This window comes from Bubalus bubalis, chromosome 7 (genome assembly GCF_019923935.1).
Source record: "Bubalus bubalis isolate 160015118507 breed Murrah chromosome 7, NDDB_SH_1, whole genome shotgun sequence".
Classification (NCBI taxonomy): Eukaryota; Metazoa; Chordata; class Mammalia; order Artiodactyla; family Bovidae; genus Bubalus; species Bubalus bubalis.
In genome coordinates, this window is record NC_059163.1 from 48,174,841 (window position 1) to 48,188,276 (window position 13,436).

Consider the following 13,436-nt stretch of genomic DNA (forward strand, 5'->3'; position numbering starts at 1 on the left):
GTGACATCAGAGGCTAGCTCACACCAGGTCTTGCACCTTCCACCTTGCTCTCTTGGTCCTCTCCCTGTGGGGGAAGTCAGATGCCATTTCATGAGGAAATTCAGGCAGCCTGTGGAGAGGCCCGCATAGATAGGAAATGAGGCCTCCTGCCAACAACCGGCACGAGTATGTCAGCTGTGGGAGTGAGCTGCCATGGAAGCCAATCCTCCAGCCCCGGTCAGGTGTGTAGGACTGTAGCCCCAGCCAAACTGTGACTACAGCCTCAGGAGAGCCCCTAGGCCCCCCAGAGCCTAGAACTATTGCTCAAGCCACTCTTGTCCATGGAAGCTGAGAGAGAATAAATGATTAGTGTTTTTTTTAAGCCACTAAATATTAGAATGACTTGTTATACAATGTTCAAGAATGAATGAGATGCAAATAATTTGTGGCTTCTCTGTGTGTATGTATATACATAAATATACACAAAGATAAATGTTGTCTATCTATTTAATGTTTATCCCTAGAGACCAGGAATAAGGGTGTGTGTGTGTGTGTGTGTGTGTATGTTGTTGTCTGGCACTAAGGGGCAGGCAGACAAACTTTTTAATTAAGGCCCTTTTTTCTTCAGACTTGTTTGAGTTTTTTACTAAGAAAGTTTTACTTCTATAATTGTTTAAACAAAAACAGTTTCCCTGCTATTTCAAAGCATTTGTATATACACATGAATATGAGCAACAGGGCTAGGTACAGAAGGAGGAGGTACAGATCCATGGAGGAGTCTTTAGAGAGGCCCCCTTGCACAATTGTTCTGGACACTTCAGTTCTGGTAATGGTGCCACATGCCCCCAGAACATCAGCACAGGCTTGCTCTATGGAGATGAACACTGTCCAACCAAGCGTAGCATCGAGACTGCAGTAATAAGGCAACTCCAGTGAGATTTAAGCATCCGTTTTCTTTTTAAATGAGATTTTCCCAAAAAGACGACATCCAACCGAGTCACTGAAATGCAATTAGTACATACAGCTGGATCGAGTTTAGAACACTGAGAATCTGTTTGAAAAAAACACATGAAATGGGGTCCAGCTGTCTGAACTTTTTAGTTTTGTGAAATCCACATTTAAAGACAAAACCCGCCTATATGTTTTCTGATCGTTTTTTCATTGCAACTTGGTTTTAAAAATCAACCATCCCGATCAATTCATCAGTGCAATTGACCAGGCCTCTTAAAAATAAGGAATCTAAAGCCTTTTGTCCCTTGAAAATAGAGATAAATGTCATAGAATCTTGGGTTTTTTTCCTAAAGTCTGTGGTAACTCCATGCATTTCTGGGTTGTAAGAAATCTGAATGCCTGTCACATCATTATTTCCATTCACAATATTTATTATTGCTATATTTATTTGTTATTTACCAAGTATTGATGGTATCCTCAGAGCTGGAAACAAAATTCCAGAGGAGACTATAGTTTTTGCCTAATAGATTACAGTCTTGTCTTCATGATTGTTCCAGAATGTACAATATTTACTCGCATGGCATTCCATATAGCCCTGAAAGAGGTAGTTTCCCCTCAAATGGATATATCTCTAACTTTTTTAAAAAGTATGTACTAAAGAAATATATGTGTAAAGATGACATCTTCCTAACCCCTGGGAATCATAAACAGAACATTGAGAATTTTTAATATTTGTGACACAGTGGAAGACTTCAAATCACGTGGTCTTTCTACTCAGGTTAAGTTTAGAAACATTTCAAAGAAAATTGGATTTTTCTTAATGTAACAACTCATTTTATTTATTTTTATTGCCCAACCTCTGCCCCCAAATCCAATTTAAGACAGTAATCTGGGGCACCTCATGTGTTTAAATATGAAAAATAACATTTCTTCAGAAATTGCAAACAATTTTTCCAGGAACTGTTAGGAGAAATTCAGTGGTAAAGAATCTGCCTGCCAATGCAGAAGCTGCAGGAGACGCGGGTTCAATCCCTGAGTCAGGAAGATTCCCCTGGAGGAGAAAACGGCAACTCTCTCCAGTATTCTTGCCTAGAGAATCCCATGGACAGGGGAGCCTGGTAGGTTACAGTCCATGGGGTCTCAAACAGTTGGACATGACTGTGACTACCCATGCATGCATGAACACACAGCCACTGCCCAGCAATTTGGGATTTCTGGCATGCAGTTTTGAGAGCTCCATATCTAATTCATGTGCCTAGCACCAGGACCTGCCGTGGTTTTGAGCAAGCCCCCTATATCCTTCTAGCCTATTCCCTTCAATGACGTGATACTTATTTGTGAGCAGAGCTTTGTAAAACTATGATTACACGGATGACAACATGTGGCGTCGGGATACATTGCTGTGTGAATTTGTTTGGGTTGACTCAAGGGCAAAGCTGATTCATATAAAATTCCTCAGGGAGTTTTCCTGGGTTTTGTTGAAAAATCTAGGATGTAGAAAGACTTCATTTTAACCCTGATTTTGGAGGCTTAATAACTGGCAAACACTTGATGTACACACTTTATAACTCAAGTGTTAGATTTATTTTCACATATATTTTACACATAGATACAGAAAAGTTGTTTATGAGGGGCTTCCCTGGTGGTCCAGTCATTAAGAGTCCACCTTGTAATGCAAGGGATGTAGGTTCGATCCCTGGTCTGAGAAGATTCCACATGTCAAGGAGCAACTAAGCCTGTGCGCCTCCATTACTGAGCCCTCGCTCTGGAGCCCATAAGCCACAACTGGAGAATCATGCACTAAAACTGAGACTCAGTGCAGCCAAATAAATAATTTTTTTTTAATGGACGTGATTTTTTTTTAAGTTGTTTATGAAAGAAAAAAGTTAAAATACAACACAAATTACTGATTCTGGTTGAGGACAGACATCTAGAGCGAGGGGGATCTTGATACAGCATCTGCTTTCTAAGGAGGTAGATTGAGAACGAAGGATTCCTGCCACCTTCCCTGAACTATAAGACCCACAGGAGTCTGACTCTTCCAGCCAACAAGAGGGAAGAAAATGGAAGCAAGAAAGCAGAGGCCTGTGTCCGCTGGCCTGGCACCCCCACACCCCCTGCCTCTAACGGGGAGATAGGGGCTGCATAGTCACCACCTCCCTTCGTCTGAGTCTTGCCAGACAAGGTCCAGGAGGCAAAGGAAAAGAGGTCTTTGCTTTTCAATGCAGCAGCCAAGTACCTGGCATAGGGGGCCCAGGAAGGACCTTCTCACCCTGTCTTTCCAATCAGATTGGCCATCACTTCTCTTGGGAGCAGCAGCAGGAAAGCTGGTGGGAGGGTAGCTAGAAGTATGGTTCTAGATTGCTCCTTCCTGGGGAATGAGTCACAGGTTCCTTCTGAAATATGAACAGGAAAATAAATGTTTCCTGGCTGTGCCTCAACACCAGTAAATAAAATGCCTGTGAGAATAAATTATCTCATGGGCCTCCCCAATGCCATCCAACACATGCTCACCAGGACCCGAATTCAACGAGCAGTCAGGGAGGGTGTGGCTGGTGATGAGTCTCCATATTTTAGAAAATTTACAAGAAACACAAAACGCTCTCCTGCTTAGAAGTTTGGTTTTTTTATTTGGGTTTTTTGGGGGTATGTCGGTTGTTAGAGAATTTGGAACAGATTTTTCCATATAAACTGATGTTCTAAATCTAAATGGTGTTTAGCTTCCCGAAGCTGGCCCCCCAAAGTTTTTATAGCAGTACAGTCTGTGCCTTATTGTTTTCATGGGAAATTAATTACAAAATTAACACAGTCAGAAATGCATTAGTCCTGGGTCCACACCAGTCCACCCCCTTCTTCTCCCCCGACATCTCCCTGGGCCATGTGGTGGCACTCCCAGTTGTAATAGCCAGTGGTCTCTCGGAAGGGAGAACATGGTTAGATTCTCTGAGACTACAGTTCTTTGCTAATTCTCTACATCTACAAATTCTATCTGTGTCTGAATAAGAACTAGTAAGTACCGCTCAACAGCTATTTAACAAACTCTTCCTTAAGTGATCCGAATTGAGAGGAAAAGATTTTTCTCAATTACTCATTTCTTCATTCAACTTAAAAAAAATTTGGAACCTGGACATGTAGTTGTGAACCAAACAGACATAGTTCCTGCTTTGCTAGTTGTAGGTGGAGGGGTGGACATAGGAGGGTAAACTATATAAGTTCTGTATTAAGGAAATAGGCAAATAAATAATATACTTACAAATCACATCAAGTACTACAAAGAAAATAGGTGTTGGGAGGATATGACTCTAGGAAATGACATTTGCGCTGAGACATGAAAGATGAAAGAGGCAGGAAGAGAGTGAGTTTGTGTGCTGTTGGCAGAAGATCTGGGAATGGGGGTGTGAAGGTCAATACACGCCAGCCCAAGATTAGCAAAGCCCTGAGTTGGAGAAAAGTTTGGAGTGTTCAAGAAACTGACAGTAAGCTAGTGTTGCCAAGGCAATGTTGGAGAGATGAGTGGGGACCAAATTATGCCAAGACTAGCTGACCAGTTCAGAGATTTTATATTTCCTCCTTATTGCACTGGAAAGCCTTGAGGCTTTTAGGTAAGTTAATGGCCTCATCTGACTTATCTTTGAAAAATCTACTCTGGCTGGAATGTGGAGCATATATTTGGTTGGGGGGGCAACATGGGCAGCAAGAAGACCAGCTAGGAGACAAGACGAGGGCTAAAGTTGGGGTCAGCATTTGTGGTCGTAGAAATTTTGAATAGAAAGTTGCAGTTGATATCAATTTAGGAGATGAGATTGACAGAACAGACTCATGGGTTGGTTGTGGGACTGGAGGGAAAGACTGGAGCACTTGGGTAGCTGAAAAGATCATTGGCTAAGATGGAAGCAGCAGCTGCTGCTGCTAAGTCACTTTAGTTGTGTCTGACTCTGTGTGACCCCATAGACTGCAGCCCACCAGGCTCCTGTGTCCCTGGGATTCTCCAGGCAAGAATACTGGAGTGGGTTGCCATTTTTATTCTCCATAGAAGCAGTAGGAGGGACAGAAAGACTTGGCTTTGGCTGGGTGGAGTTGGAGATGGCAGTGAGATTCTGAGAACATGGTTGGAAACTCAGAAGAGAGTTCTGAGCCAGAGATCCAAATATGGGAGTTGTTGGCACAGAGATGGTGTTTAAAGCCTCAGGGTGGAACTTCGCACTCCTCATTGCCTCTCCTATTTGCAGGCACAGGTGGACAAACTATCAGTGATGTGCGTGGAGGAGGATAAGGAAAGCAATCAGCCCATAATGGTCTAAGGAAACTGTTTTCTGCCTCCTATTTTGATAAATCCACGTTCACCCTGAGCATCTTGTAAGCATACAAAAGAAAGCTAGTTCAGGTTCTCATTTCTTGATCACAGAATATTGAAATATGGAGGGGAGAGATAAATTAGAAATTTGGGAATAACACATACACACTATCATGTAGAACATAGATAAATAATAAGGACCTACTGTATACCACAGGAACTATTCTCAATATTTGGTTAAAAAATCTACGTGGGAAAAGAATCTGAAAAAAAAAAAAAAAAATATATATATATATATATATATATATATAACTGAATCACTTTGCTGTGAAACTATCACCCAAAACGAATACAACAATGTAAACAACTATACTTCGATAAAAAATAAAAAGAATCCTGAAATAGCTCCTCTAGCATTTTACATAATTCAGTTTTAATATTCTTCCTTCAAAATGCACCAAAAATGAGGACATTTTCTCTGGATACAAGTGGACACGTTACTTTTAGGGACACTCACAATGGCCATATTTCCTTGCATGGCAAAGTTGTGCTTGCTTTCCCATAATAATTAAAATCCATGAGGACTCTAATTGCATCTGGATGTCTCTGCTGAGTTGGAACCTGTCACTCATCTAGAGCATCCCACACCAAACGGAAAGGACACGCTGAAGCCATGGCATTTGAGCAGACCCAGGTCCCACACTGTGAGCTGCCAGGGAGTGAGTAATTCTGGCCTTGGAAAGGGCACATTTGTAAAGCTAAATTAATACGTCCTGTTTTTCATCCGTGACTTCTCTCTGTTTCCAGTTTTAAACAGTCAGCTGCCTTGGTTACATGACCATGCAAAAAAAAAAAAAAATGGGGTTGGGGGAGGTTTGTATGTTTATTGTCAATCCCAGAATGGACTCAACTCTTGGAACCAACTCATTCAGTACTGATCCAGATGCTCAAAGGAGAGGAAGGAGAAATAAAATCCATCTACCTCATTACCTTTCTGAATTGAAACCCCCAAAGCATCTGACAGTCCCCAAGTCTGCTATCTTTATTCCCTGGTGGTGAAAAGCTGTGAAGCAGATGAGGAACATGAAAGTTTTCATTACATCAGCTCCCTTCCAACATTTTGGTTTTCATTTCATACGATAAGGTTGAAAGGCCCATTTGACTGTTATAAATTGCCTTTCCTCATCAAAGAACTCCAAGACCAGAGTCTGTAAACATATCTGGACACTGTGTTTAGTTGTAAACCACTGGGAAAGAAAAATGAAATGACATCTAAACTAAAAGCCCAGCCCCTTTCCAATCTTCTTTTTTTTATTGCTATAAATCCAGTAAATACGTCTTTAGTTTCTGTTGAGAATGAAAGCTGACCAACCTCAGACTTAAAGGCATATGTGGCCCCAGAGCAAAGTACCCCCAAGCTTCACAAAACCAAACTCAAGTGTCCCATGCGCAAGCAGCGGCCCTGATGTCGCAAGTTCTATATTTATAAAAACGGACAACTTAGACATCGCTGCGAGGCATCTCCTTGTCTCCTAATTAAAGGTTTTACTTTCCTTTGACCAGCGGCCAGTTGCCCTGGGTAACTGCACAGGAGAGCTACATGCTAACAGTTGGAAGTAAAGATGAGGCCAAAAAAAAAAAAAAAAAAAATGTTGCAGTAGGACCTGAGGACTGAAAATACATGTGCTGATTTCTTCTCATCAGGCAGAAGTGTCCAGGCTGGAACTTAAAATTATTCATCCCCTGGATTATTGATTAAAGAAGCTTGCAACTGTTAGGCTTCTAGAGTCAAAAAGACAAATTTGCGTGATCAGGCCATAACTGAAGCACACACAGAGGCCAAGAGATTTATAGGGCCTTTCCTTCTGGGTCAGTCAGAATCACAGTGGAGAGCTGGGTGAAAGCAGCCAGCAGCACCCCCTTGGAGAAGAAGAGAGGGTGCCACGCTAGGTGTGTCTTATGTACGAGTCGCATAAAGGTAGCACCACTTCGGAACTCCTGGAAGAGATCATTTAACTAAACGATGAGCCATGGTTCTGTTTAGAATTCTATTCCCGGGCCTAAGAGTTTGTTTAAGCAACTCTTTGGCCATCACAGAAGCTGTCAGCCCACCAAAGTGCTTAAGCTGACTGTTGGGAAAAGCAAGACTCAGAAGAGCATCCTTCCAGAAAGGCAATTTCTACATTTTTAACCAGTGGGATCACTGTGCAGGAGTGACTTAATCTCTCTAATCCTCATTTTCTTCATCTACAAAATGGGAATGACGATGATAGAATTATGTTGAGAATTAAATGAAATAACAGAGTTTGAGGTCATTAGCACAGCACCTGGCAGACAACAAGCTCTCAATAAATGCTGGCAGAGATGCTGCCGCTGATGATGACCGTGACATTGAAGAGGAAGTAGAAGAAAACTTTATTCAAGCAATAATCCTGTTCCTTTAGAGGATGTCTTTGAAAGTCTTATCTGTGTCTTTAAAAGTCTCGGCTTATGTCAGCCATAAACTTGCTCATTCTTTTCCTTTGGCTACAAACGTTTGCCAGTGTTTGGTTACAAGAGATGCTGCCTATGGAAAAATCTTTGAGAGATTTGGCAAGGCATTGGAGCGAGTCAGGATTGCCTGATTGGTCCAACATAGATTTCACACTTCTGATAGAAATGCACACTTCTTTGCATATTTAAAATTTTTTAAATGCCTGGGGCAATTAAAAAATGTCTGGGGCCCCTTCAGGCAGCAGCCAGCTCCTGCCTCTTTAGGAAGTGATCCCAGCGTGATGATGTCCCAGCCTGGTGATGACCTGGCGGGGTAATGACCCTGTGTTTATTTCCTTGTTGATTTCCCTTCCCTGGCTCCAAGCTCATTTTCCCATTGCCTGCAGGAAAACAACATCCAGGGGTGCGGTAGGCCTGACTTGGCAGCCCTAAAGGTGAACAAAAGGACCCTGGCTCTGGCAGAGAGCAGAAGGAAGTTGGAGGGAGCCTCAGCCCATCCAAACCAGAACAGACACGTTGTTGATGCTCTTGAGCAGCTGCTCAGTGGGAGCCACTCTCCCTGGAAGCTCCCCAGAGGCTGCTCTCGGGTTAATGGCTCAGTTCTGTGCAGAGCCTGCAGCAGGGGCAGGGGATGCACTGATTGAGTCCAAGGTGGAGTGGATCTCATGCGTGTCTGGAAGACGGGGCACAGGAAAGAGAAGGGAAATTTTCCTGGGCTACTGCTGAGTCAGAAAAACTCAGTTCCCAAATGGACTTTACCCGGAGGCCTCACACGGCTGAAAACTGATCCACAAAGCAGCAAAGGTAAGAGGCCTGCCACCTCCAGAGGGCTGCGTCTCAGGCAATTGGAGAAAACTTTGTCCCTGACTCTCCTAGCCCAGCCCCCACCCCACTCCTGCCATACACCACACACACACACACACACACACACACATACACACAGGTTAAGGAGAACTTGTTAAGGAGAGCCTAGAAATATTTTCAACACTCTAGAAAGGCCTCAGGACATTTACTGTCTTTATGTTCAAGGATACCACTTCCTTGACTTTCAAAAATAAAAACTACTTTTTTATTTCATTTTTCACTGGCCAAACCGGTCAGTTAAAATGTAAGTAATCCCATTAATGGTGCCTGGGTTTCTATAACATTATTCTTTATCAGTATTCAAAACACATTCACATGTTTTTTCCCATTTCTGTGGTAGAAATAGGCATTTCCGTTACTATTTTACCCACAGAGGCACTTAGGTGCAGAGAAATTGTGACCTGCCCAGCAGCGTGTAGGAAAGTGACAGACAGCTCACCTTGTCTCCATTCCTGCCTCTTTTCAGTAGGATGGTGACTCTACTTTCTAAGCCAAATGCCAGACTACACTATCTGTCGCATATTCTGGCAAATGGTCCGATGAGAGGGTAGAATTTCAGCAACTGGAACTCTCCTGGATAATCCAGAAATGGAGAGTCACAGTATCCAGGACAATACGCCACTGTGTCGTGTATCCTTATTCACTTCCATCCCTGGACACTGAAGCCAGTTCAACAGATATTGATAGGTGATGGCCCCAGTGCCCAGTTCTGGGTCACACAGTGCAAGGTGCAGACCCTATGCCCAGCGGGTGCTGAAGGAGGCAGAGTGGGGGCTGGGGGAGGGGGTATGAGTGACAAAGCTCTCTGTGGGAGGGGAGCTTCACACTCGGGCTTAGCATACTGAAGGAGAGGTTTCAGATCAGCACAGCCCCCGAGTAGGGAGGGAGTGTACATTTACAGCAAGACTACAGCAGCAGGGCAGGAGGTGAAGAGCACAGACTGAACAATTAGACCATCCAATGGTGAATCCTGGTTCCACCACCTACTAGCTCTGTTGTTGCTGTTGTTCAGTCACTAAATCATGTCTGACTCTTTGTGACCCGGTGGACTGCAGCACACCAGGCTTCCCTGTCCTTCACTATCTCCTGGAGTTTGCTCAAACTCAAGTGCATTGAGTCATTGATGCCACCCAACCATCTCATCCTCTGTTGCCCCCTTCTCCTCCTGTCTTTAATCTTTCCCAGCATCAGGGTCTTTTCCAATGAGTTGGCTCTTTGCATTAGGTGACCAAAGTATTGGAGCTTCAGCTTTATGTCCGGGGTAATTCAGGTAACACCTCTGACCTCAGTTTTTTGACATGTAAAATGGGAACAATTGGCGATACCTACCTTAAGGAGTTGTTGTTGTTGTTTTTTTAATTTAAATGTATTTATTTTAATTAGAGGCTAATTACAAAAGTATAAATGAGATAACACGTGTGAAATCTTTGCTGGCACACAAGTGTTCAAGACATAGTAACTGGCTCCATGGGAGATGCCAGGGATAAAGATAAGAGGAGCCCTACCCTCAATTTGATCACAAGATCATGAGTTCCTTGTGTGCCATTATCAATATATGCAGTGTGGTAAGGGCTGTGGGATCGCAGAGGAGGGATCCACTCAGTCTGGGAGATTCTGGATGGAGGTTCTGGGCAGCCTGTTGGGGGAGGTGGGGAGAAGTGACACAGCAGAGGCCCTGTGTGTAGGAGGGTGGCAGAGAACAGGACTGCACTGATTTGATTTTGAACACCAACTTCATCCTCCCCCAGATGCCTCCACCTGTTAGGCTGCTGGGACTGCCATAACAGTACCACAGCCTGCATGGCTTAAACAACAGAAATGCATTTTGTCCTAGTTCTGGAGCCCGAAGTCCAACATCAGGATGAGGCCATTCACCTTGGCTTGCAGACGGCCACCTTATTTCTGTGTCCTCACGTGGTCATTCCTCTTTAAGGAGAGTGTCTGTCTCTGTACGTCCACATTTCATCTTCTTAAGAGAGACGGTCATTAGTTGGATTAGAGTCTACCCTCAAGGCCTGTCTTTAACTCAGTCACCTCTCTCAGGGCCCTATCTCCAAATCCAGCCACATTCTGAGATATGGGACTTCAGCATATGAATTTGGGGGGATACAATTCAACCCATAATGCTGAGGCTGTTACTAAGACTTCCCAAGCCTTACTTCCTCGTTTATAAGATGAGGATGATTTACTTAACAAGGAGAACCATTGTAATGATTATAAAAAGAATCTGTGAAGCATCTATCCCAGTTTCTGACCCTTAGAAGGTGCACAGTAAGCAGTGGTGGTTACTATCAGCACTTTAGGCCAAGTCTCAAAAGAACATGGGGTCCCCTGCACAATCCGTGCTCCAGATGGACATCGGAGAATTGGCCCTTAGGTATCCTGCAGACTTTATGACAGGGCAAGGGGGCATTCAGTGCTTCCACTTCCTTGGTTCTGGCAGAAAGCCCATCATGAGATAAGTCAAGTGGCTGGCATGTGTCCTACAGAAACTGTTCTCTCTGTCTAGTTATTCAAGAATCCAGATGCCCATTCTTTACTAAATGACTTGGATGAGAACGTCCATCTCTGCACCTCAGCAGAGAAACGACACTTGGCAGATACACCCTGACTCTACTCCTGGGGCAGCCACTCCAAGCTCTGTCCACCCAAGGCAGGCCCCAGGTACCTGTGTCCTGGCAAGTCTGGAAAACAGTATCATTCCAACCTACATCACTAGATACAGATATAGATATATTATTTTGAAAAATCTCAAATTTACAGAAGAGTTGTCAGTACAATACGGTACAAAAAATTCCATAATGTATTTTTCCTGAACCCTTTGAGAATAAGCTGCCAAAGAGATGCCTCATCTTCCACAAATACTTTAGTGTGCATTTCCCATACACAGCACATCTCCCACACAACCACAAAACCAGGAGCTTAATGTTGATACATTACTATTATCTAATCCTCAGACTCTAGGAAGTTTTCATTAATTGTCATTGGATCCTCAGACCAGTTCAAGTTCTTGTCACTTGTCCCCAGAATAGTCTTTATAGCAAAAAGAGTACTTTCAAATCAAGCGTTGCATTTAGTTGTCACGGGTCCTTAATCTACTTCAACATAGACCCTTTCCTCAGTATTTCCTTCACTTTCATGACCTTGACAGTTTTTGTTTTTTTTTAAATACTGGCTGGTTATTCTGTAGAATGTTCCTCACTTTGAGTTTGTCCGAGTTTTCTCACACTTAGATTCAGGTTCTACAGCTTTGGCAAGAATATCACAGAAGTGATGCCATACTCTTCTCATTGCATCCTATTAGATGGCAAAAAATTTTAAATTATTTTGAGAATTTCACTGAGGCCCCAGTCTCCAAATAGGAGATTACTGAGAGTAGTTGGTTAAAGTGATATCTTCTAGGGATCTCCACTGAAAAGTTCCTCTTCCTCATTTTTTAAATTCGTAAGTGTTTGTAGAAAAGGACCTTGAAATTATATAAAATCTCATACCCATCAAACTGTCAATGTGTCCTTTTGATATGTTCCCATCATTATTTGCACTTCCGTACTTCCTGTTACAATGAGATGTTCCAGCCTTATAGTCAAGGAGCTCTGGTTCCATTTAGTGGGAAATTATTTAGAATCCAAATTCTCACTGTTAGGTAGGCTCATTGCTGCATTAGGTATTGCTGTTCCCCGACTCTTTCAGTAGAAGAGCTAGGGTATATGAGTGCGTGCTTGCGTGCATGCATGCGTGCATGTGTGTGTGTGTGTGTGTGTGTGTGTGTGTATCTATGATTTGTATGCATTGAAAACCAGAATTTCACTCTCATACTTTCAATTCCAATCCAACCCCAGATGTTTCTTTCTAGCTTTCTCCCTTTCTATATTGTAAGTCCCTTCTCTCACATTACAGAGCCTGGTTTCCATTATCCTTAATATACTTGCTTGTTCGATCAGTCCCCTGAATGTAACCAACAGCTATCATGACCCCTGCTGTCACGACCTTCCTACAGGTGCCCTCCTCATCCTGCTGGGATTCTGACACTGAGCCAGGCTGTCCCTCCAGGGGAACCCCTTCCTCTGCCCATCCAGGGTCTGGCCCTTGTGCAGGGCAGCCCCTCAAGGTGGTTAATCTCCTTACTTTATCTGGGCCAGCATACCTTGTCCACCTCCCACGTGGGTGATTACCTTACTCAGACCCCATTAATGGCCTTAAGTATTATACTAAATTAGGAAGAGAAGAGAAGATGAAGAAGAAATTCATTCAATTTTAACATTTTTTTTAAACTTGGAAGTGGCTCTATGACCCATGGTATGCCTTTGTATGTATGTAAGCATTGTCAGTCTCTTTGATTAGTGGGGAGCAGTCTCTGCCATATGAATCAGGCACATGTTTCCAGTACTAGCACCGAAGGCATGGGGTTCACACCACTGATTCAATTCCATTCCAGAACTCTCCAGTCTACATAGATGTGGACTTCCCACCCCACTGTCTGCTCAGGGTACCAACAACATTTCTAGGGTGAAAGCTACTATTTGGACAATCATTGCTCCATCTTCTACACCAAGTCCCAGTCTGGGCTCTGCCTCCTTTATTTCCTTAAGACCAGGTACCAAGCATTTACTATGAATCAAGTACTTAGCTAGGTTGGGACACAGAGATTTAAAACCTTGTTCTCTACCCTCGGGGAACTCTCCGTCCACCGTGAGAAACAGACAAGAGTCAGTTACAATTCCATGTGGCAAAGTGCAATGTGAGCTGTCTGAACAGCCAGCCACAGGAAGACATAGGTGTCCCCAGACAGGGAAGGCAGAGAGGGGATACCCAAGGGGAACCCTGAATGGGGGATTAACAAGGTGGGACAGGCAGG

General features: G+C 43.4%; 1 protein-coding gene across 4 annotated transcripts in view; it reads left to right on the forward strand.

Moving 5' to 3' along the window:
* The first annotated feature begins 8,112 nt into the window (after positions 1–8,112).
* LNX1 (ligand of numb-protein X 1) overlaps positions 8,113–13,436 on the forward strand; it is a 188,299-nt gene continuing 182,975 nt past the window's right edge. For all 4 annotated transcript variants that reach the window (XM_044946309.2, XM_025290589.3, XM_025290593.3 and 1 more), the window contains exon 1: positions 8,113–8,521. The gene's annotated coding sequence lies outside the window, so the exon portion shown is untranslated. The remainder of the gene's footprint in view (positions 8,522–13,436) is intronic.